The sequence below is a fragment of the Lutra lutra genome, chromosome 7 (genome assembly GCF_902655055.1).
Source record: "Lutra lutra chromosome 7, mLutLut1.2, whole genome shotgun sequence".
Classification (NCBI taxonomy): domain Eukaryota; kingdom Metazoa; phylum Chordata; class Mammalia; order Carnivora; family Mustelidae; genus Lutra; species Lutra lutra.
Window position 1 is genome coordinate 65,193,963 of NC_062284.1, and position 24,287 is coordinate 65,218,249.

At 38.0% G+C, this 24,287-nt stretch overlaps 1 non-coding gene across 1 annotated transcript; it reads left to right on the forward strand.

The window, feature by feature from the left end:
- Positions 1-3,021: 3,021 nt before the first annotated feature.
- Positions 3,022-3,209, forward strand: LOC125105949 (U2 spliceosomal RNA). The gene has a single exon (XR_007129185.1). It is a non-coding gene; the product is annotated as a U2 spliceosomal RNA (small nuclear RNA).
- Positions 3,210-24,287: the final 21,078 nt, after the last annotated feature.

Below are 24,287 nucleotides of genomic sequence, written 5' to 3' on the forward strand. Positions count from 1 at the left end.
GAAGGTAATTATAACTTCAATTAAGCTACCTAGTAATAAGCTTTCTCTCCAATTTTATAAAAAGTAAATTCAAACTCTACTTCTGTGGAGAACAAAGACCACAGACATTAGTGTTGAAGTCTAAATAGAGAACTTTTTTATTATTATTATTTTTAATAGAGAACTTTTAAAAAGAAGAATGTTCTGGTATTCTGCTAGGCAGTACACATTTTCCTTGCTTTTTTAATAATCTTCCCCATTTGCCATAGGTGAGACTATCCCTCTGATGATGTTCTCTATTGCCTTGGAAGAGTGCAAATTATACTTGAGTCATGCATTTTTTAATAATTGTCCTGTACAGTGTGGCAACTAAGACCTAGAATTCCATACTACATATCCAAAATCTCCATGCCTCTTTCAAATGGTAGATAACAATTCTGCCAAATCCAGATTTTTAAATTCACATTCATCTTCTCAAACACTGCAACAGCCAGTTTATCTTTCTATCCCACACCTTCTCCATACTGAATGGACTCAATATTGGCTTCTAACGCTGCTTTCAATATTCCACAAACCTGAGGCTTTTCTAAGATTTTTTACTTTAGAGAAAGAAAGAGAGAGCATGAGTAGGAAGGGCAGAGGGAGAGGAAGAGAGAATATCATGCAGATTCTGCATTGAGTACAGAGCCCAACGTGGGAGTTGATTTCACAACGCTGAGATTGGGACCTGAAATGAAACTGAAAGTCCCACACTCAAGCAGCTGTGCCACCCAGGCATCCCAAAATGAAGCATTTTTATCCCCTATTCTAAAGTATTAGAATTGCAGACCATAAAAAGAAGTTAAGAGTCAGGTGATGACAGTTAGTCATCACCTGAAAAATTGGGACACCATCCTAATAGATGACATTAGGATGCCTTTAAGGCCCCACTCTTACCACTGCAGTATCTGTGTCACTGCAAAAGCCACATGTCAGAGCAGAAGTAGACCGTGGAGGCTGGGTTTACAGATAAATTGTTCTGATCTTTTCAGAACTTTCAGCACTTTTCAGTGAGGCCTAGGCCAGTGGCCAGTTTTATGCATGTATTCACCGGGTAGGGAGCATTTATTTTAAGAAGATCACTAAAAAGCCAAATCACAAAGATCAAGTTCCGATGGATAGGGAAGTCCTGGATCCTTCTCTTGACTCTGGTATTGGGCCACTTCAGTCCTGAATAGAGAAGTATGACTTACATTCTACTAGTGGATTAAAGGGTTCATTTAGAAGAGCTGTGGAATAGGCTTCCTTGCAGTAGGACAGGCAAAGTGATAAGGAACGTCCTCAATGCATCAACAGGACTTTGGGAGAAGGCTGAGTCTATTATCTTTAGGAGATTTCTAATAGAGGGGACAACTTAGCTCTGAATTCAAGAAGTAGCTTTCTCCTTCAGGCAGATTATTTGAATGAAGAGAATAGTTTGACCCCTGCCTGAAGATGAGGAAAAAATACCTCAGCTCAGATAAATCTATCACTAAAAGAAATCAGTGTCCCTTGATCTAGGAAAAAAAAAAGTGTCAAATTCTTTGATGTCTTAATAATGTGCCAACTTGGCTAGGCCAAAGTACATTTCCCACAATCCACTCTGTGTGTTTCTAGTTAGGATGAGCCACAAAGGAGTGTCTTGGGCTATTTGGAGGGCAGAGGGAGGGAGCATATTTTATTATATATTATCATATCTGAGATTAAACAGGTTTACCCTGATTTATACTACCACTTCATCTCAAATAAAAATTTTAAAAATATCTTAAAACAAAAATGGACACAATGTATAAAAACTTATGTGATGCAGCAAAAGCAGTTTTAAGAGGAAAGTTCATAGCAACAAATGACTATCAAGAAACAAGAAACATCTAAAATAAACAACCGAACTCTACGTATCAAGGAACCAGAAAAAAGAAACCACCTAAAGTTATCAAAAAAGGAAATGATGTGGATTAAAGCAGAAATAAATGAAATAGAAAATAAGACAATAGAAAAATTAATAAACCTTAGAGTTACTTCTTTGAAAAGATAAAGAAAATTGACAAGTCTTTAGACTAACCAAGGAAAAAAGGGAGAGGATCCAAATCAATAAAATTATACATTAAAAATTACAATTGATAAAAAAATGATAGAATTACAAATTACAAATGATAGAAATTACAAAATGATAGAAAGGAAACAAAAAATACTAAGAGGCTACTATGAAAAACCATATACCAAAAGTTTGGACAACTGAGGAGAAATAGAAACATTCCTAAAATATACAGCCCTCACAGACTGAATCAGAAAGAAATAGAAAGAACAGACTTTTACTAGTAAGGCAATTAAAGTAGTAATGAGTATCTCTCCAAAAGAAAAGCCCAGGACCAGATGGCTTCAGAGGTGAATTTTACCAAATATTTAAAGAAGAATTAATGCCAGTCCTTCTCAAATTTATCCCCAAAATTGAAGAGGAGGTGAAGAAGTGGTAAAAATGTAGTGCTTTTAGAATGTGCTTGAAATAGATTACTATATACCTACTGTTTTATACATGAATATCTTGATAACCATCAAACAAAAACCTATTTAGATACACACACCAGAACAATAAAATTAAGAGAAAGGAACCCAAACATAACACCAAAGAAAGTCATCAGATTGCAAGGGAAAAGAGCAAGAGAAGGAATGGACAACTACAAAAAACAAACAGGAAAAAAAAATGGCAATAAATTCAGAGATATCAATAATGACTTTAATTGTAAATGGATTAAATGCTCCAATCAAGGACATAAGTTAATAATGGATAAAAAAGCAAGACTCAAGTATATCTTGTCTACAAGAGGCTCACTTCAGACCTAAAGACACCTACATACTGAAGGTAAAGAGATGGAAGATAGTCCATTCAAATGGAAATGAAAAGAAAAGCAAGGTGGTAATACTCAATCATACACACTACACTTTAAAACAGATTATAACAAGAGACAAAGAAGGGCATTACAAAATGATAAAGGGATGAATCCAAGAAGATCAATCCAACAACACATCGCTTCTCGGCCTTTTGGCTAAGATCAAGGGTAGTATCTGTTATCAGTTTAATATCTGATACGTCCTCTATCCGAGGACAATATATTAGATGGATTTTTGGAGTAGGGAGTTGGTATAGGAGCTTGCTCTGTCCACTCCACACATCGACCTGGTATTACAGTACTTCTAGGAATGGTGCACCCTCCCCACTGAAGTAGTAAATAAAAGATTTGGTTAGTATCAAAAAAAAAATCAATTCAACAATCCAACAACAATTGTAAGTCTCTATTCACCCAACATTAGAAGCACCTAAATATATTAGGCAAATATTTATAGACATAAAGGGGAAAAATAGCAGTAATACAATAATAGGAGATTCAAGATCTGCTTACGTAAATGGATAAATCATCCAGACAGAAATTCAATGAGGAAATAGCTTAAATGATACTTTAGACCAGATGGAATAAATAGATATATACAGAGCAATCCATTCAAAAAATAGTAGAATGCACATTCTTTTCAAGTACACATGGAACATTCTCCAGGACAGATCACCTATTAGACCACAAAACAAGTCTCAGTAAATTGACAGGGGAGAAATCAGAGAGGGAGATGAACCATGAGAGACTATGGACTCTGGGAAACACACTGAAGGTTTCATAGGGGAGTGGGGTGGGAGGATGGGGTCCCTGGGTGACGGGTATTGAGAAGGGCACATGTCATGATAAGCACTGGATGTTTACGCAATTAGTGAATCACTGAACACTACATTAAAAACTAATGATATACTATAGAGTGGCTAACTGAACATATTAAAAACAATTAAAAAATAAATTTAAGAAAATTGAAATCATTACAAGCATCACTTCTGAACACAATCACATGGAACTAGAAATCAATTAAAAAAAAAACTGGAATATGCTGGGAAAATGGCAGAGTAGGAGGACCCGAAGCTCACCTTATCTCATGGATACAACTAAACTAAACAACGCAGAAATTGACCCAAAACTGGCAGAACAAACTCCACAACTAAATGTAGAGAATAGGCCACACCAAAGATGGTAGGAAGGGCAGCTAAACAGGGGAGCTAAACGGATCTGTGGGAGGGACACAATAGCATGGGGAGGGGAGAAAAATAGATTATCACACCGGGGAGCCCACGTAGGGAAGATGAATCACCATAACATTTGGCACTGAAAACCACAGGGGCTGAATTTTCTTAGGTCTTACAATGGTACTTAAAATCTGGAGTTTTAGAAATCACAGGACTCAGGTCTGGGAGAGTGAGAGGAAATGCAGCCCACACCCTTACAGGAAACAGTGTAACAAATAGCCCATGCAGACAGAGCACAGAGGCAGCAGTATGAAAAATGCTAGAGGCACTCCAGAGGTAGAATTGTTTATTCATCTCAGGGCATGTCCTTAGAAGGAAAGAGATTGTTGGGGGATTCCTCTAGGAACAAAGGAGCTCACAGGTGCCTTTTCCCTCCCCTGCCACCTGTAAGAACCAGCATGGAACTGACATCTACTACCTGCTTGCTTACTCCACCACACTGCCTTGCCACACTTCAACAGATCCAGCCCCTCTAACCAGGCTTGCTTCAGTCCCTACCCTGCAGGTCCTCCCCCAAAGGACCAGCAGCGGTCAAACTTTGCTAACACCACTACCCCACCCCCTTGCACTTCCCAGATCTACCCCCTCCAGCCACACTAGCCCTGGTTCCAGTGACAGCGGGTCCCCTCTCCCAGAGGATCAGTGTGAAAGCCTTGCTAATGCCTCACATCCTGCCCCCACTCACTTTGCAGATCTATTCGCCCCCAATATGTTCTTGGCCAGAGGCCATCTAAAGCAGTACCACAGGCCTGGAAGTGTGTAAGCAGCCCCAACAGGGGCCAACACCACTCCAAATGGACTCCTGCCCCAGGGAGAGGGAAAGATAACCATACACACCAGTTAGACTGTAGCTCTAGCAGTGGGATGGGGGCAGGCAGTTGCTTGACTACAGCTCCAATCCACCCAAGAAAGCTTCTCAAGAGATAAGACTGGGAAAGCTTTATGCTAGTCCACCTCACAAACACCTAGTCTGATTCAATGTAAGTCCAAGGCAGTCCCCGACTGACCTACTAACACCACAGGGATCAAACACTGCCCACAACACGCAAAGAAAGCCACTGCATAGGACCATCCTGAAGGAAAAGGTGGCTCAGCCACAACAGCAGGGTACATGCAACACACATAGGAGACACCCTGAAGTGCCAGGCTCTGGGGAGCAGGGGGGAGGGCTCTGCACAGCAGGGCACTACGGGACCTCTTTCTTCATGAGGCCACTGCTTTTAAGAGCAGTAGACCTAGCTGACACAGACTAACACAGATAGATAAAATGAGACAGAGGAATAGGTCCCCAATGAAAGAACAGGACAAAATTGCAGCAAGAGACGCAAGTGAAATGGAGGTAATATGCCTAATAGAGGGTTCAAAGTAATGATCATACCTTCCATAATTTGGCTATTGTTGATAACGCTGCTATAAACATCAGGGTGCAGGGGTGACTGAGTGGCTCATTTGGTTAAGTGTCTGATTTTTTTTTTTTTTAAGATTTTATTTATTTATTTGACAGAGAGAGATCACAAGTAGGCAGAGAGGCGGGCAGAGAGAGAGAGAGATGAAGGGAAGCAGGCTCCCTGCTGAGCAGAGAGCCCGATGTGGGACTCGATCCCAGGACCCTGAGATCATGACCTGAGCCAAAGGCAGCGGCTTAACCCACTGAGCCACCCAGGTGCCCAAGTGTCTGATTCTTGATTTCAGCTCAGGTCATAATCTCAGACTCAGTCTCAGTGGAGAGTCAGCTTGAGATTTTCTCTCTCCCTCTGCTGTTCCCTACCTCCTTACCTCACTCACGTGTGTGCTATCTTTCTCTCAAATAAATAAAATCTAAAAAACAAAAATATCAGAATGTATGTATCCCTTCAAATCAGTAATTTTGTATCCTCTGGGTAACTACCTAGTAGTGCAATTGCTGGATCGTAGGGGATTTCTATTTTTAATTTTTTTTTTAACATATAATTTAATTTTTTATTTTTTCAGCATAACAGTATTCATTATTTTTGCACCACACCCAGTGCTCCATGCAATCCGTGCCCTCTACAATACCCACCACCTGGTGCCCCCAACCTCCCACCCCCCACCCCAATTTTTTGAGGAACCTCCATACTGTTTTCCAGAATGGCTGCGCCAGTTCACCTTCTTACCAATACTGTAACAGGGTTCAGGGTTCCCCTATCTCGGTATCCTCACCAACACCTGTTGTTTCCTATGGTGTTAATTTTAGCCATTCTGACTGGTGTGAGGTGATACCTCACTGTAGTTTTGATTTGCACTTCCCTGATAATAAGTGATGTTGTGCATCTTTTCATGTGTCTGTTGGCCATCTAGATGTCTTCTTTGGGGAAATGTCTATTCATGTCCTCTGTCCACTTTTTAACTGGATTATTTTTGCGGGGGCGTTTGTTTTATAAGTTCTTTATGGATTTTGGATTCTAACCCTTTATCAGATATCATTTGCAAACATCTCCCATTTCATAGGCTGTGTTTTAGTTTTGTTGATTGTTTCCTTTGTTGTGCAGCTTTTATTTTGTTGAAGTCCCAACAGTTTGTTTTTGCCTTTGTTTCCTTTGCCTCAGGAGATACCTCTTCTAAGAAGTTGCTACAGATGATGTTAAACAGGTCACTACCTGTATTCTCCTCTAGGATTTTGATAGTTTCCTATCTCACATTTAGGTCTTTAATCCATTCTGAATTTAATTTTGTGCATGGTATAAGAAAGTGATTGAGTTTCATTCTTTGCATGTTGCTGCCAGTTTTCCCAACACCATTTGTTGAAGAGACTGTCTTTTTTCCATTGGATAATCTTTCCTGCTTTGTCAAAGATTAATGTTGTTGTGGGTCCTCCATTTCTAGGTTCTCTATTCTGTTCCATTGATTTATGTGTCTGTTTTTTGTGTCAGGACCATACTGTCTTGATCACTACAGCTTTGTAATATAACTTGAAATTGTGATGCCTCCACCTTTGCTTTTTTTCAAGATTGCTTTGGCTATTTTGTGGTTCCATATAAATTTTAGGGTTATTTGTTCTTGCTCTGAGAAGAAAGCTGTTAGTATTTTGATAGGGATTGCGTTGTGTGTAGATTGCTTTGAATAATATAGACATTTTAAAAATAGGGACGCCTGGGTGGCTCAGTTGGTTAAGCAGCTGCCTTCGGCTCAGGTCATGATCCCAGCGTCCTGGGATCGAGTCCCACATCAGGCTCCTTGCTCATCAGGGAGCCTGCTTCTCCCTCTGCCTCTGCCTGCCATTCTGTCTGCCTGTGCTTGCTCTCTCTCCCTCTCTCTCTCTGACAAATAAATAAATAAAATCTTTAAAAAAAAATTAAAAATAAAAAAAATAAAAATATTTTTTCTTCTAATCCGTGAGCATGGAATGTTTTTCCATTTTTCTGTGCCATCTTCAACTACTTTCAGAAGATAGTTTTCTGTATTAACTAAGCTACATTGAGTCTATTCTTGGAGTGCTCACTCTGTTTGTGATAGGTTTTAGAATGTAATAGAAATATTATAGAATAGGAAAGGTTGTGAACCAGTCCCAGAGGGCTGCAAGGTCCAACTTTTACTAGGGAGAGGCCTCAGACTTTAGTGATTTCTGTTTTTTTCTTGGAATTGAATGGTCCTAATTTGAAAAGCCATATGAAAGTAAACCAAAATTTCCAATCCTAATTCTCCTCTTGAAGGTCCTCCTTAAGGACTCAGCACCCACGGAGCCACTATGCCAGAAAGTGATAAATTATCATCTATTGATTGGGACAATTGACTGGGCTAGGGATCAGGAATTTCTGGCAATATTCCCGTGTGACTTCTGTTATAGCTCTGGAGGAGGCATTCTTTTTTTTTTTTTTTTAAAGATTTTATTTATTTATTTCACAGACAGAAATCACAAGTAGGCAGAGACGCAGGCACAGAGAGAGGGTGAGGCAGGCTCCCTGCCGAGCAGAGAACCCAATGCGGGGCTCGATCCCAGGACCCTGGGATCATGACCTGAGCCGAAGGCAGAGGCCTTAACCTACTGAGCCACCCAGGAGCCCCTGGAGGAGGCATTCTTATCACAGGGTCTTTTTTGAAGGCTTCCACCTCAGATCCCCTCACTTTTGCTATGTTTGTAGGACTACATGGTACGTGCAAGAAGGAGAGATAATAGAGTTAGTTTGGTGGAATGGCTAAAGGATAGTGGTCCTCTAGTGATGAGAACAGGACAATAATGACAGTAGCTAGAAGCAGAGTATAAAAAAAAGCAGGGGAAAGGTGGTAGATAGAAGCCATGTTAAGTTTTTTTGGGTATTAATTTAAAACTGATAACTGCTTTAAAAAATGCTACTGATGATTTTAAAGCACAGGGAAGAAATGTTCATTACTCAAGCCATTTTGCAATCATGTTTTGTGTTGTGCTAAGATAAACCTATATTCTGGAATTGGTGATTATTCCAGTGTGGCCAGTGCCTTTCCTGACCCTATCCCCATTGTCTAATCATCTCATGACCTTCTAGGGAAATGTATTTCCCTTCATCCTTCTGACAACTAGGTGAGTTCAAACCAGAGCTCCTGATCATTTTATTACTAAAAATGTTGCCACAATCCCCAGGTTCTGGTACACCTTTCTACCAGATACCTCCATAGATAGAAGAAACTCTACACTGAATAAATTTGAGGGATAGACATTGTGCTTCTATATCTTCTTTCCCCCAGGAGAGAATTTACATTTCACATTGCCCCCTTTCCCTCATTAGAGCATAGTACTTGCTCACATGGCCCCAAACAAGTGACAAAGGAGCTCTTACAAAGAAATTTAATATTTTCCACAACAGCCTAAGGACAAGCACAAGTACTCAGTCCATGGCACTTACTGTGGTGAATAACTTCCAGGTGAAGGACCTAGCTCCTGTCTCTATAGTTGATATAGCATTGTCAGCTGGAGGGGAGACTGCTGATCATAGTCACAATGAGAGAACAGATCAAACTTCTCCATTCTTTTCCCTCATTCCAGCATCTTCCACCATTTCTGTGGAAGGCCACAAAGGTGATTTGTTCACCACTAGAATACACAGGACAGTCCTCCTGAGTTCCCGATGCCCTGACAGCAGTAAGAGAACTGTATAGAAAGAAAAGGCAGTGATCTGAATCTGCACACTTTGCTTTCCCCAGACTCAAATGTTGGCATTCTGCCTAGAATAAACCATTCATTTAGGTTTGTAGAAAATATGGAAAAGGGTAATAGAGCCTGAAGCTGTTCTTCTTGATCTTAAAGCTATGTTAAGAATGTTCAAGGGAGGGGGGCCTGGATGGCTAAGTGGGTTGAGCCTCTGCCTTTGGCTCCGGTCATGATCTCAGCGTCCTGGGATTGAGTCCCACATCGGGCTCTCTGCTTGGCAGGGAGCCTGCTTTCTCCTCTCTCTCTCTCTGCCTGCCTATCTGCCTACTTGTGATCTCTCTCTGTCAAATAAATAAAAATCTTAAAAAAAAAAAAGAATGTTCAAGGGAAAGTTTTAATACTATTATTCCTGACACAAAAGGTAAAAATGGCAAGGAGCATTTAAAAAAATGAAGTTTCAATTCAGATAATGGTAGGTAGCACTGATGGTTTCCTTGACAGAGAAGTAGAAAATGGTGGTCATTGTGGTGAATGACATCAGTGTGCAGGATTCTCTTACATAAGTTCTCAAAGCAAAGGGTCTACAACCAGAGTGATATGTAATTTCCAACTTTTCTACAAACTTAGGTGAAAAAAAGCTTTTAGACTGCAATATTGAAAGATGTCTCCTGGGTGAGAAGCTTCAAGTAGTTTTTTTTTTTTTTTTTTTTTTTCAATCACGTCTCTTTGGGAACACACAACTTAGCTCAGAAAATACTCCGATAGCTTTCCTTCTGCACACTTGTCAGATGCTTCTTGCTATTTGGGTTTCTCTGTCCAGCTTGTGGTTATAAACTTTGTGAGAACTCTTCCTTTGAGCACATCATCTGCTTCACATGGACCCTAAACCAGTAAGCAAAAGAGATCCTTAAGAAGAGTACAAGGTATTTTCTGGTTTCTACACTGTGTTTCTAGACTAGTATACATATATTGTATGTATAGGCTAGAGATAGCTCATTTCCAATTTCTGTCCCTTGTCAATAGGGCCTTATTGGCACTACTTCCTTTGACAATATGTCAATGTGTCTTTCTCAAGTACCTTTTGGATATTCCAGAACCTGCCTTCATGTTCAACACCTTCAAAACCCTTTCCAGGAGATACCTTCTCCCAGGGCAAAGGTTAACCTCCACTCCCGATGTTTTTAGGTTAACACCTCCTTGACTGTGAATATTGGGATTAAAGAGGTTGCAATATGAAGTCACAGTGAGTTAGTCGGCATTATCTTCAAGCCTGCCCATTAGCTCTAAGTAGGAACATAGTAAGTTGATCCCCATTTCTAAAGGCACAGAGAACAAGCAAAGAATTAAACATCAAGAGAAAAATTAATTTGACTATAAGGACAGAGATTCAAACTATGAAATGCAGAATTAATCATCTGCTCCACACAGATTCAGTTAGATTGTACAGCACCTCGCTTAAGTGTAAATGGCACAGATATCCTAAAGCAAAGATCCTAAAGGCTAAGATCCAAAGCCAGAGGCATTCCAGATGTCCTGGGTAAAATCCAGCCATGAACATTCTTCAGACAGACAGACTGGTTTGTTACAGACACGTGAGTGCAGAAGCATCAAAGGATATCTGTATATAAAAGATCTCAAGTTTTAATACATGCCAGGTCATCAACATCACTTGTCAGATGGGTCAGGAAGTGGACTATTCAAATGCAAGGGTTATCATTTACAGTGGCATAGAATTCAACAATATATTTCTCTATGAAGGTCTCTTGATGAAAACTGGCAGTTTTGAATTTGCAACAGGGAGACAATGGGATCCTGCTGGAGTTTTCCTCAGCAGGTAGAATGGCCTGTTTGCTTTGTTTTCTTAATGGCCCCAAAGAGGATCCTAATTGGGAGGCCATCCACCAATTTGTTCCAGTTCCTTATCTATTTCTCTGACATTGTGTTATATAAACTTAATCTCACAGAAGCTGCTTCTCACACATCAGCCAAGAACAGATAACCTTCATGTGGGACAAAAGCATGACCCCTCCAAACATTAGTGAGTTGTACTAAAACAGTCTCAGAGCAATTCAGAAATTTGTAGCAGGCTATGTTTGAGAAATTTGAGGAAGAATGATCTCATTGTCAGATGGTCTTCCTTAAAGAGACTTAAAAATAAGTCTCTTTCCATAGGTCCTTAAAGCTATCCAATACCCTTTACCAGTTAGCCAACTGCAGGGCTTCTGCGGCATGACTGCACTGAGAAGCCCTTACTGAAGGTGTGTGCAATGCTGATACTTTTAGACTCTCCTAGTTGTGACATGCACATCTACTTACTTGCATGCTGCTTAGGACAGAAAGAAAGGTAGCACAGCTCTGGGATAAAGAAGCCATTTGCAGTGCTATTTTGCTTTGTATCTTTCCTGGTCCATGAGCCAAACTTGCTCCAGATCTACAGACTGATGCTAATGGCCCATATATCAAATGGTACCTATCTGTTAACTAAAAAAAAAAAAAAAAAAAAAAAAAAAAAGGTGGGGGGAACTTGAAGGGAAAATTAGAAGACTTCCTAAATAAAAGTGGAAGCTAATCCAGCGTCTGACTGTAGCAATACATTTTGGAAACAAGCCCTTTCAGGAATGCTTATTACAGGAAGGCCTTTATCAAGGAAGTAATACCTGGACACCAAAGAGGAAGTTTTTCATATAATCCAGTCTGTCCAGATTTTAGCTGCCTGAAGGAATCCACTTTTGTACTATGGATACTTGTTTCATACAGCACAAAGAGGGTTAAAGTGCATTGGAATGGTGTTCCAGGTAAACTAATTGTCCTGTCTCTCTTTCCCTCTGCTCAGGAACTGAGGAGGGTGGGGAACATTGTGAATACTTCATGTAAGTGAAATCATGCAATATATGACTTTATGCATTTTCATTTAGTGTAATGTTTTCCAGGTTCATGTATGTTGGAGCACTTCATTCCTCTTGATTGCTGAGCAACATTACATTGTATTAATATATACCATGCTGTTCATTCATTCACTGGTTGTTGGACTTTAGGGTAGTTTCTACTTTTCGGCTATTGTGAATAATGCTTCTGTGTACATTGTGTACAAATATTTGTTAGAAATACATGTTTCTCAATCTTTTGGGTATATACCCAGGAATGGAATTGCTGGTTCCCAGGGTATTTTTATGTTTAACTTTTTGAGGAAGTGCCAAACTTTTCCAGTAGCTTTACCATTTTACATTCTTACTATCTGTGTACAAGGTTTTCAGTTTCTTCATATACTTGCCAACACTTGTCTTTTTTCTCGGTAGCCGCCCTAGTGTGCATGAAGTGCTATTTCATTGCAGTTTTGATATGTAGTTCCCAAATGACTAATAGTGTGGAGTATTTTTTTATGTGCTTATTAGCCATTTGTATATCTTCTTTAGATAAATGTTAATTCAAGTTCCTTGTCCACTTTTTAATTGGGTTGTTTGTCTTATATTGAGGAGTTTGAAGAGTTTTTAAGAGTTTTATATACACACATACACACACATATTCATATATATATTCATATATACTAGACTCTAATCAGCTGTATGATTTCCAAATGTTTTTCTCCCATTCTGTAGAAGATATTTTCACTTTCTTGATGGTGTACTTTGATGCACAGAAGTTTTAAATTTTGGTGAAGTCCAATTTATCTATTTTTTCTTTTGTTACTTGTGCTTTTGGTGCCATATATAAGAACCTATTACAAAATTAAAGGCTACGGATATTTACTTCTATTTTTCTTCTAAGAGTTTTATAGTTTTAGTTCTGATATTTAGTTCCAAGACCCATTTTGAATCGGTATTTGTATATAATGTGAGATAGGGGTCCATCTTCATTCTTTTGCATGAGTTGTCAGCACCCTTTGTTGAAGACATTTTTCTCCATTGAATAGCCTTGATACATTTGTCAAAAAATTAACTAATCTTAGATGTATGAATTTATTTCTAGATGCTAAGTTTATTCCATTTATCTATATGTCTATTCTTTTTTTCTTTTAAGATTAGAGAGAGAGAGAGAGAGCACGAGTGGAAGGGGCAGAGGGAGAGAGAATCTCAAGCAGACTCCACACTGAGTGCAGAGCCTGATGTGGGGCTTGATCTCATGACCCTGAGATCATGACCTGAGCCAAAATCAAGAGTCAGATGCTAAATGTACTGCGCTACCCAGGCACCGCAATCTTTATTCTTATACCAGTACCACAGTTTTGATTACTCTAGCTCAGTAGGATGGTTTGAAATCAGAAAGTATGAGTCCTCCAACCTGTTTTTAATTTTGCAAAATTGTTTTGTCTATTTATGATCCTTTGCAATTCCATATGAAACGATATGTTTTTCCATATGTACAGTATTTGGTCACTGAGACTTTGAAATGAATTATATTAAATCTATAGATCACTTAGTGTAGTACTGCTATTGTAGCAATATTAAGTTTTAGAATCTATAAACGTGGGATATTTTTCTATCTATTTAGGGCTTTTAAAACTTATTTCAACAATGTTTTATTGTGTGTGTGTGTGTGTGTACAGGTCTAGCATCTCCTTGGTTAAATCTGTTCCTACATATTGTATTTTTTGATGCTATTATTTTGATGGTATTATACATAAAACTTTTTTTTATTTCAAATTTTAATAGTTCACTGGTAGTATATAAAAATACAACTGATTTTTGTAGGTTGATCTTGTATCTGCAATTTTGCTAAATTTATTAAGTCTACTAGTTTTTTGGGAATTCTTTAGGATTATCTATATATAGAGTAAGGTCATCTGTGACTAAAGATAACTTTACTTCTTCTTTTCTAATTACATCCATTTCTTGCCTAATTGTCCTGGACAGAACTCCCAGTACACTGATGAATAGAAGTAACAAAACTGGGCAACTTTATCTTATTAATGATCTCATATGGAAAGCTTTCAGTCTTTAACAACTGAGTATGTTATTAAGTTTATGTAATTTTCATAAATTCCCTTCATAAATGTTGGGGAAATTCCCCATATTCCTAGTTTGTTGAGTATTTTATCACAAAGGGGTTTTAGATTCTGTTAAGTGCTTTTTCTGCATCAGTTGAGATAATCACATACAGTTTCCCCCACTGCTTTGTTTTATTAATGTGTATATTACACTGATTGATTTTCATATATTGAGACATTCGTGTATTCCCAGGACTAATGTTACTTGGTCCTGATATATAACCCTTTTAATATGCAACCAGATTTGGCTTGCTAATATTTTGTTGAAAATTTTTGCATTTATGTTCCTAAGAGATGGTCATAAGATATAGTTGTTTTTTTCTTTAGGATGTCTTCGGTATCACATTATGCTGGCCTCAAAAAATAAGTATTACCTTCTCTTATAATTTATGGAAAATTTGAAAATGATTGGTCATAATTCTTTAAATGTTTGGTAGAATTCACATGGGATAAGTAGAAACTTCTTATTGAACACTTCTTTGGTAGCATCTCTTAAATTTTCATACATTGTGGTATTTCCTTTTCATTTGTCTCAGAGAATTTTCTAGTTCTGTGTGTGATATCTTCACTAATCTATCAATTATTCAGAAGACTGTTGCTTAATTTCCACATATTTGTAAAATTTCTAGTTTTCTTCCTGCTATAGATTTCTAGTTTTATTTCATTAAGGGCAAAGAAGATACATTGTATTATTTAAGTATTTTAAAGTTAGAACGATGTCAGCAAGATGGTGAAATAGGAGGTTCTAGCTCTTGGCCCTCACAAAAATATTTAACAGTCATTTGTAGTTGAAAATACCTTCATGAGAGCTCTAGAATCCAAGTGAGAGATTACGAGAACTGAGTGAAGCACAGAAATGAGATAAGGTTCATTGAAACATTTAAGAAGAACACTCATTTTCTTTAGGGCACCAGGCACTTAAGTGTCTGATTCTTGATTTTGGCTCAAGTCATGATCTCAGGGTTGTGAGACTGAGCCCTGCATTGGACTCCACACTGGGTATGCAGCCTGCTTAATATTCTCTCTCCCTCTCCCTTTGCCCCTCCCCACTCTAAAAAAAGTTTTTAAAAGAACACTGCCTTTTCTAACATCACCTCTCCCCCAAGCCAGAACAGCACACTACTAAGAGAGCTCTCCTCAGCCCCTAAGTTCTCCCATGGTGGGAAAAATAAAATGAATATCTGATTTCCTTTGCCTTTCAGGTGCTAATTGAGAGAAATGCCTCCATCATGCTGTACTTAGGACACTCAGGAAACTGGCATGACTAGATTGCCTGGGGGCAGGCAATAAAGGGGGAAGGAAGAGGGCCTCAAAAATTTGCACATGGATCTCAACAGCTGACCTTTGATTCTCTGGCAGCAGATCCACAGGCCTATTGACCCGGGCACTGGTCTCATCTACCCAGATCCTAGCACAAGGACTGTCCATTTATGGACACAAGCACTTGGTGTGCCCACACATAGACCCTGGCAATGGGCCCCCTGTGGACTTTGCAAGCCAGTCCACCTATGGACTTCACCACTTTTAACCCTAGTTTAAAAGATTTTTTTAACTATAAGGTAACTATAACCACAAAATTCTAGGTAGAGAATTTCTGTCTAGGCTAACTAGGAAGAGCTTTCCTTGCAAAGTCAGTCTTTAGGGATTGAAAGATGTGAATTCTTATTCAAACATGCAGATAACAGTGTAAGGTTATGGGATCAGGAAGACTTAGGAAAATGTGATTCCACCAAGGAACAACAGCAACAAAAAGCTCTAGTAAGTGATGCTAAAGAAATATGAATCTATGAAATGCCTGAAAGTTTTTAAAATAATCATCCTTAAAAGTTCAGTGAGTTACAAGAAAATATAGACAACTAAATTAAGTCAAGAAGAGCCAATGAACAAAACGATGAGATAGAAACCATAAAAAGAACCAAACAGAAATTCTATAACTAAAGAATACAATTACTGAACTAAAAACAAGCCAACAAACAAAAGAAGTCTTCAACAACTCAATCAAGCAGAAAAAAGAATTAGCATACATAAAGATAGGTCATTTGAAATTATCCAGTCAGAAAAACAAAAAGATAAAAGAATGAAAAAGAGTGAAGAAAGCCTGAAGAACAATGAAGTGAGAGAGAGAAGGGGGAAAAAGATTTTTAAAAATAAATTAACCAGATGATTCCCAAATCTGGGGAGGGAAATTGACATACAGATTCATAACAAAATCAAAATAGGTAGAAACCGAAGAGGACTTCATCAAGACTCACTTTAATTGTCAAAAGGCAAAGACAGAATTTTTAGGTGTCAAGAAAACCATAGCTTATCACATATAAGCCCTCCTGATTACACTATTAGCATATTTCTCAGCAGAAAACTTGTAGGCCAAGAAAGACTAGAATTATATATTTCAAGTGCTTAAAGGAATAAAAAACAAAACAACAATGCCAACCAAGAATACTATACCTATAAAAGCTATCCTTTTAGAAATGAAAGACTAAGACTAAGGGAGTTCCTAATCACTAGACTGCCTTACAAAAGTACTAGAGGAAGTTTTTCAAGTTGAATCAGAAGGATGCTAAACAACACAAAAGCATATGAAAGTATAAATGTCACCAGTAAAGATAAAAATACAGCAAAAACAGAATGAAATAATGCTGTAAGATTGGTACATAAATCACTTTTAACCCTAGTTTAAAGGAGTTTTCTAACTATAATAACAATAACCACAAAATGTGTTACTAGGTACCTAATATAAAAAGAAGGAAATTCTGACATTAATAACAAAGCATATGGCAGGGGGATAAAAGTATAAAGTTTTGTAATGGATGTTGTGGTTATTAGCTTAAAATAGATTGTTATAAGAAGTTTTATGCAAATATCATGATAACCATGATGAAAAATCATAGTAGGTACATAAAGATAAATACAGAGAATTAAAGTATTAAATTAAACTATAAAATTAACCATCAAATCATACAGAAATATAGCAAGAGAAAGAAACAAATGAACTGCAAAACAGACAAAACATTAAAATATGGCAACCATAAATCCATACTTATTAATAATTACATGTAAATGGATTAAACACACCAATCAAATTATGTAGAGTGGACAAATGAATTTGAAAGAACCAACTATACAGTGTCTACAAAGACATACTTTAGATTTTAGGACAATCTGAAAGGGGTGGAAAAAGATACTTTACACAGATGGTGACTGAAAGAACAGGAGTAGCTATATTTATATCAGACAAGATATAAACAGTTTTTGATAAATAAACTGTCACAGGACACAAAGAATGTCATTACATAATGATGAAAGTGTCAATTCACCAGGGAGATATAAAAATTATAAATACACAATCCACCTATCCTCGGAGCACCTACCATATAAAGCAAACACTGACATATCTGAAGGGAGAAATAAAATGACAGCAGAAGACTTCAGTACCCTGTTTTGAATAACCCAGACAGAAAAGCAAAAAAGAAAACAGCAGACTTGAACAACACTACAGACCAATAGGACTTAATAGGCATGTATAGAACATTCCACCTAACAGGAGCAGAATACATATTTTTTCTCAAGGGCACATGGAATATTCTCTAGGACATATCACATGCTAGATCAGAGGCTAATCTTAATAAATTTAAGAAGAGTGAAATCATTACAAGTGTTTTATCTAACACACATGGAATAGAATGATAAATCAATAACAGAAGGAAAACAGAAAAAATAACAAATACATGAGAATTAAACACACTCTTGTAGAATCATCAGTCCAAGAAGAAATCATAACAAAAAATGAAAAAATATTTTGAGACCAATGAAAATGAAAACACAACATACCAAAAATATATCGGATGCTGTAAAAGCATATGTAAAAGGGAAATTTATAGAAATAAATGCCAACATTAAAATGAAAGATCTCAAACAACCTAAATTTACACCTCAATAAATTAGTATAAGAATCAACTAAGTCTAATGTTAGAAGAAACCAATAAAGTACAGCAGAAATAAAGAGTACAGCAGAAATATATCAAAGAGTAGAAAAATAGATGAAATTAGGAGTTTTTTTTTTTTAAACAAAGTTGATAAACCCTAAGCTAGACTAAGAAAAAAGAGAAAATAGTCAAATAAATAAAGTCAGGAATGGAAAAGGAGACATTACCACTGATGCCATGGAAATTTAAAAAAAATCATGAGAGACTATTATATACTAATAAATTGGCAATCCTAAAAAAATATAACCTACCAAGAATGAGTAAATATGATAGAACATCTGAAGACACCAATAAGAAGGATATTGAATCAGTAATCAAAAAACTTCCAAAAGGAAAGCCCATGACCAGATGGTTTTATTGACAAATTCTACCAAATTATGTAAAAAAGAATTAAAACTACTATTCCTTAAACTCTTCCAAAAGTAGAAGAGGAAACCCTTCCAAGCTCATTTTATGTAGCCAGTAGCACTCTGCTACCCAAACAAAAGACACCACAAGAAAACTACAAGCCAATATCCTTCATAACTTGGATCCAAAAATCCTCAACCAAATATCAACAAGCCAAATTCAACAGCAAATTAAAAGAATTATACACCACAATCAAGTGGACTTTATCCTTGGGATGCATGAATACTTCAACATAGACAAATTGATGTGATAAACCACATTAACAAAGTGAAGGGTAAAAATCATATGATCATTTCAATAGATACAGGAAATCATTTTACAAAACTCAACATCCTTTCATCATAAAAATTCTCAACAAGTTAGGTATAGAAAGAACTAAGCTCAACACAGTAAAGTCCATGTATGACAAGCCCATAGCTACAATTATACTCTGTGGTAAAAAACTGAAAACCTTTTTTTTTAAACTTAAATCCCAGTTAACATACTTGTGGAGCATAAGGAATAACATGGAAGACAGTGGGAGAAGGAGAGGAGAAGTGAATTGGGGGAAATCGGAGGGGGAGACAAACCATGAGAGACTGTGGACTCTGAAAAACAAACCGAGGGTTTTGAAGGGGAGGGGTGGGGAGTTGGGAGAGCGTGGTGGTGGGTATTAAGGAGGACATGTATTGCATGGAGTACTGGTGTGGTGCATAAGAAAATGAATCCTAGAAAAATGAAAAAATAAAAAAATTCCAGTGAATAGTGTAATATTAGTTTCAGGTGTGCAATTTAGTGATTCAACACTTACATACAACACCTAGAGCTCATCACAACAGGTGCACTCCTTAGTCCCCATCACCTATTTAACCCATTCCCCAAAATTTTTCTTTAAGATACGAAACAAAGCGAGGGAGGAGTCAAGATAGCAGAGAAGTAGCAGGCTGAGACTACTTCTGAGGGCAACGTGAGGGCCGCCAAGGACACGGACAGAAGATCAGCTAGATAGCTTATCTAAAGATTGCAAATACCTACAAATCCAACAGGAGATCGAAGAGAAGAAGAACAGCAATTCTAGAAACAGAAAATCAACCACTTTCTGAAAGGTAGGACTGGCGGAGAAGTGAATCCAAAGCAACGGGAAGATAGATCACGGGGGGAGGGGCTGGCTCCCAGCAAGCGGCGGTGCAACCGAGCACAAAATCAGGACTTTTAAAAGTCTGCTCCACTGAGGGACATAGCTCCAGAGGGTAAACAGGGGTGAAGCCCACGCGGGGTCAGCGTGGCCTCAGGTCCCGCAGGGTCACAGAAGGATTGGGGGTGTCTGAGTATAGCAGAGCTTGCAGGTTAATTAGAACGGGGAAGCCGGCTACAGAGACAGAGCCAAGGAGTGAGCTCTAAGCTCGGGGTTACCTTGAACCAGTCGCAGGCTTGGTCAGCTCAGAGCGCGGCCGGAGACCAGGGTGACAGGAGTAATTGGGTGCTATTCTCTGAGGGCGCACTGAGGAGTGGGGCCCCGAGCTCTCGGCTCCTCCAGGCCGGAGACTGGGAGGCCGCCATCTTCATTCCCGTCCTCCGGAACTCTACGGAAAGCGCTCAGGGCACAAAAGCTCCCGAAAACAAACCCGAGCGGATTACTCAGCCCGGCCCCTGGAAAGGGCGGTGCAACTCCGCCTGGGGCAAAGACACTTGAGAATCACTACAACAGGCCCCTCCCCCAGAAGATCAACAAGAAATCCTGCCAGGACCAAATTCACCTACCAAGGAGTGTAGTTTCAATACCAAGGAGAGCAGTGGAATTCCAGAGGAGGAGAAAGCAAAGCACGGAACTCATGGCTTTCTCCCCATGATTTTTTAGCCTTGCAGTTAATTTAATTTTTTTTCTTTTTCAATCTTTTTCAATTTTTTTTCTCTTCTTCTGCCAATTTTTTAACTTTTACCCTTTTCTTTTTTAAAGTTTTTTAACTAGTTTATCTAATATATATATATATTTTCTTTTTTATATTTTTCCTTTATTCGTTTTACTTTTTTAATTTTTTTTCTTTATGAACCTCTTTTTTTTTACCTTTTATAGAATTTTTATTTTTATCCCTTGTGACTTTTTTCAGTTAATACAATAAAAATTTAAATAAAATTAGAAGTCTATATAAGGTAGTCAGATTAGTTGTTCTTAAGCACCATTTTTTAAAATTTCTTTTAGTTTCATATTGTAATGCAGTCAAAGTTTCCATCAATTGTACCATTTCCTCTCCTTTATTGAGATTTTATTTTCCATCCATGTTCTGATTTATCATAGCTAACTAGATCAATCAGTTTAAGAGCTCAGGGATCCAGGAAGCAGTAAGTTCTTTTTTGCTCAGGAATGTCTATGTTGTTAATTTTGCTGGGCCATGTTAAACATCACTGCACTGTTATCTAACATTGGCTGTTTTGGTGAAGAAGTATGAGGTCAACTTCATTTTTTTCTCCTTTATGTGGCAGGATTTTTTTCTACCCAGTTGACCGTAAGATTTATTTTTTTATCTGTGACGTTCAGCAATTCAAGAGGCTATGTCTTGGTACTTATTTTTTTGTATCAGTTCTTCTTGGGAAAGTTCTTGCCCTTTTTCATTTTTTTTAAATTTTATTTTTTATAAACATATATTTTTATCCCCAGGGGTACAGGTCTGCGAATCACCAGGTTTACACACTTCACAGCACTCACCATAGCACATACCCTCCCCAATATCCATAACCCCACCCCCCCTCTTGCAAACCCCCTCCCCCCATCAACCCTCAGTTTGTTTTGTGAGATTAAGAGTCACTTATGGTTTGACTCCCTCCCAATCCCATCTTGTTACATTTATTCTTCTTATGAACCTCTTTTTATCCCCTTTCTCCCCTCTCATGATTTGGGATCTCTTCTGATTTGGTTAAAGCATATTTTCCTGGGGTTGTTGCCACCCTTTTAGTATTTTACTTGCTCCTTCATATACTCTTATCTGGACAAAATGACAAGGCGGAAAAATTCACCACAAAAAAAAGAACAAGAGGCAGTACCAAAGGCTAGGGACCTAATCAATAGACATTGGTAATATGTCAGATCTAGAGTTCAGAATGACGATTCTCAAGGTTCTAGATGGGCTCAAAAAAGGCATGGAAGATATTAGAGAAACCCTCTCAGGAGATATAAAAGCCCTTTCTGGGGAAATAAAAGAAATAAAATATAACCAAGTTGAAATCAAAAAAGCTATTAATGAGGGACAATAAAAAATGGAGGCTCTCACTGCTAGGATAAATGAGGCAGAAGAAAGAATTAGCAATATAGAAGACCAAATGACAGAGAATAAAGAAGCTGAGCAAAAGAGGGACAAACAGCTACTGGACCACGAGGGGAGAATTTGAGAGATAAGTGACACCATAAGACGAAACAACATTAGAATAATTGGGATTCCAGAAGAAGAAAGAGAGAGGGGAACAGAAGGTATATTGGAGAGAATTATTGGAGAGAATTTCCCCAATATGGCAAAGGGAACAAGCATCAAAATCCAGGAGGTGCAGAGAATCCCCCTCAAAATCAATAAGAATAGGTCCACACCCCGTCACCTAATAGTAAAATTTACAAGTCTTAGCGACAAAGAGAAAATTCTGAAAGCAGCCCGGGAAAAGAAGTCTGTAACATACAATGGTAAAAATATTAGATTGGCAGCAGACTTATCCACAGTGACCTGGCAGGATATATTCAGAGCATTAAACGAGAAAAACATGCAGCCAAGAATACTATATTCAGCTAGGCTATCATTGAAAATAGAAGGAGAGATTAAAAGCTTCCAGGACAAACAAAAACTGAAAGAATTTGCAAACACCAAACCAGCTCTACAGGAAATATTGAAAGGGGTCCTCTAAGCAAAGAGAGAGCCTAAAAGTAGTAGATCAGAAAGGAACAGAGACAATATACAATAACAGTCACCTTACAGGCAATACAATGGCACTAAATTCATCTCTCTCAATAGTTACCCCAAATGTTAATGGGCTAAATGCCCCAATCAAAAGACACAGGGTATCAGAATGGATAAAAAAACAAAACCCATCTATATGTTGCCTACAAAACACTCATTTTAAACCTGAAGACACCTCCAGATTTAAAGTGAGGGGGTGGAAAAGAATTTACCATGCTAATGGACATCAGAAGAAAGCAGGACTGGCAATCCTTATATCAGATCAATTAGATTTTACGCCAAAGACTATAACAAGAGATGAGGAAGGACACTATAGCATACTCAAAGGATCTGTCCAACAAGAAGATCTAACAATTTTAAATATCTATGCCCCTAACATGGGAGCAGCCAACTATATAAACCAATTAATAGCAAAATCAAAGAAACACATCAACAATCATACAATAATAGTACGGGACTTTAACACTCCCCTCACCGAAATGGACAGATCATCCAAGCAAAAGATCAACAAGGAAATAAAGGCCTTAAATAACACACTGGACAGATGGACATCACAGATATATTCAGAATATTTCATCCCAAAGCAACAGAATACACATTCTTTTCTAGTGCACATGGAACATTCTCCAGAATAGATCACATCCTCGGTCCCAAATCAGGTCTCAACCGGTATCAAAAGATTGGGATCATTCCCTGCATATTTTCAGACCACAACGCTCTGAAGCTAGAACTCAATCACAAGAGGAAATTTGGAAAGAACCCAAATACATGGAGACTAAACAGCATCCTTCTAAAGAATGAATGGGTCAACCAGGAAATTAAAGAAGAATTGAAAAAATTCATGGAAACAAATGATCATGAAATCACAACAGTTCAAAATCTGTGGGACACAACAAAGGCAGTCCTGAGAGGAAAATATATAGTGGTACAAGCCTTTCTCAAGAAACAAGAAAGGCCTCAGGTACACAACCTAACCCTACACCTAAAGGAGCTGGAGAAAGAACAAGAAAGAAACCCTAAACCCAGCAGGAGTAGAGAAATCATAAAGATCAGAGCAGAAATCAATGAAATAGAAAAAAAAAAAAAAACCCACAATAGAACAAATCAATGAAACTGGGAGCTGGTTCTTTGAAAGAATTAACAAGATTCATAAACCCCTGGCCAGACTTATCATAAAGAAAAGAGAAAGGACCCAAATAAATAAAACCATGAATGAAAGAGGAGCAATCACAACTAACACCAAAGAAATACAGACAATTACAAGTACATACTACGAGCAACTCGACGCCAACAAATTTGACAACCTGGAAGAAATGGATGCATTCCTACAGACATATAAACTACCACAACTGAACCAGGAAGAAATATAAAACCTGAACAGTCCCATAACCAGTAAGGAGATTGAAGCAGTCATCAAAAATCTCCAAACAAACAAGAGCCCAGGGCCAGAGAGCTTCCCAGGGGAATTCTACCAAACATTTAAAGAAGAACTAATTCCCATTCTCCTGAAACTGTTCCAAAAAATAGAAATGGAAGGAAAACTTCCAAACTCATTTTATGAGGCCAGCATCACCTTGATCCCAAAACCAGACAAGGATCCCATCAAAAAAGAGAACTACAGACCAATATACTTGATGAACACAGATGCAAAAATTCTCACCAAAATACTAGCCAATAGGATTCAACAGTACATTAAAAGGATTATTCACCACAACCAAGTGGGATTTATTCCAGGGCTGCAAGTTTGGTCCAACATCCGCAAACCAATCAATGTGATACAACACATTAATAA